Genomic DNA, 2130 nt, shown 5'->3' with positions numbered 1-2130 from the left:
GAATTAAGTATGGCAAGATCTTTGATCACAGTGTTTTGACAGTTCTTATCTAACTTATTCTGAGAAACACCAAGATATTGCAACAGAATTTTACTTTTAAAAGATAATATATTAAAACTTTTGTTCATTCATTCAACAAAAGTGTTTTGAATGCCTGCTATACCCACCTACAGGGTGCTGGAAGATTTCAATCCCCTGCTTCTTATTTTTGCTACTTTATCCATAGGTTGCTCAAAGGATAAGTGAAATCCTTATTATTTATCCATCCTTCAATAAGTGTGTCTTCCACGAAGCTTTCCCTGATCATCTCACCTAGAAATTATACCTCTCTTCTCTATACCCGATAGGCATCTATCCAGCTGGTATTTTATTTCATTTGGTTTCATATCTTTCATTTAGTCCATAAGCTCCCAAGAGATGGGGCCCTAACTCTATGCTTCTATTCATTTATTTCTTCATTCATTCAACTGGAAAGACACTGAACCAAGTATCATGTGCAACATAAAGATAAATAAGACACAGCTACCATCTTTGTACCTATGTCAAATTTATCTTTGCTTTTAGTTTAACTATAAATTAATACATGAAAATCGTTATCTTGACATGATTCCTATAAATTGTTTTACATCTAAAAATGTGTTCACCTGCCCAGCCGATGTGGCTCAGTAGTTGAGCACTGACCTATGAAACAGGAGGTCATGGTTCTACGGGTCAGGGCATATGATTTGGGTTGCAGGCTCTCTCCCCAGTGGCGGACACACAGGAGGCAACTGATTAATGATTCTCCCTCATCATTGATATTTGTATATTTATATATAAATATATAACACACATATTTATGTGTTAACTTGAGCTGAAAACTTCTCCCAGCATTCCGATCCCTGCTTTTTTATATACCTCACATAATTTAACACAATGTCAGTGACAAAGTAGGGACTAAATAAATATGTGTTGGATGAATATTTGTTGAAATGACTTTTTTATTTTTAAAGATTTCAGTGGTAAGACCATCAAATTTCCCTTTTTTGTTTATGTGATACTTTATTATACTTGCATTTTCAAATTATGATAGCTCATAACAAATATAAGGGAAATATGAGAAATCTTAGTTGTTGGGGTCCAACCCCAGCAGGTCCAGGGGTCCCCAAAGGTGTGGACAGAGTCGGCGAAGAAGGAAGGACAAGGAGACAGCGTTCAGTTGATCAGCAGCCTAGCCAGGATCTCCAGCCAAGTTCTGTGTTTTTTTGTTTTTTTGGGGTTTTAATTTGTTGTTTTTTTGGCCAGTTAATCTATTTGACTTTAACGTATTCTAAATTCCCTTTTGAGAATCAGATTAAAGTTTATGGTCCATCAGTTCAATATAGGTAGAGTGACTCTATTTCTTTTGCTTCTTTTTTGGTGGTTCATCTTCGGAGCTGCTATACGTGCTGGAGCTGCTACTACTGGAAGAGCTGGAATCTGAGTCTGAATCAGAGGATGAGGAAGAGCTTGTGGAGGAGGCTGAAGATGATGAACTGGAGGAGCTTTCATCAGTATCACTGTCCTCAGAGGAGGATGAGGTAGATGTTTCTTCACTCTCTGATGAAGAATCACTGGCTGAACTGTCACTGCTATTGCTACTGGAGCTGGTAACACTCTTAGACCTTTGTTGTAATAACAATGTTTTCTTTTTCTTTTAAAGCTTTCTTTAGTTCTGCTGTTCTTGAAGGCCTATGTAGATATTTCCTTTTTCCTGTGCATTCATAAGTCCAATGTCCAAATTCCAAGCATTTCTGACATCTTACATGTTGCTTATTTGCTTCAGCTTGTCTCCGGGCTATGAGTCGATGCATGGGAGTCGCCATCTTAGTGCGACTCCAAGTTCTGTGTTTTATTGTCTTGTTACATCTGTATTTATACCAGTTGATTCCAATCCTATCAATTTCTATTCCAAAGGTTAGGGTGTTTCTTATCTCCATTCCAGGGAGTAAAGATTATGTAGCTTAAGCGTGATTGTTTGTAGTTAAAGTGATTAACTACCCACCTGGCACTTAGTTAAGGGGTTTTATTCCCTCCCTAACTTCAGGGAAAAATCCCTACCTGGGGAAACAACCTTTCTCGGAGAGGTGACCTTGGTTAAAACATATAGCG

At 37.7% G+C, this 2130-nt stretch overlaps 1 pseudogene; it reads right to left on the bottom strand.

Annotated features, from left to right (window-relative positions):
• Positions 1-1375: 1375 nt before the first annotated feature.
• Positions 1376-1844, bottom strand: LOC139020541 (zinc finger CCHC domain-containing protein 10 pseudogene; annotated as a pseudogene).
• Positions 1845-2130: the final 286 nt, after the last annotated feature.

The sequence above is a fragment of the Myotis yumanensis genome, unplaced genomic scaffold, assembly GCF_028538775.1.
Source record: "Myotis yumanensis isolate MYYU_CA2020_CCGP unplaced genomic scaffold, mMyoYum1.0.hap1 SCAF_12, whole genome shotgun sequence".
Lineage (NCBI taxonomy): Eukaryota > Metazoa > Chordata > Mammalia > Chiroptera > Vespertilionidae > Myotis > Myotis yumanensis.
This window is presented reverse-complemented; position numbering and strand designations above follow the sequence as displayed.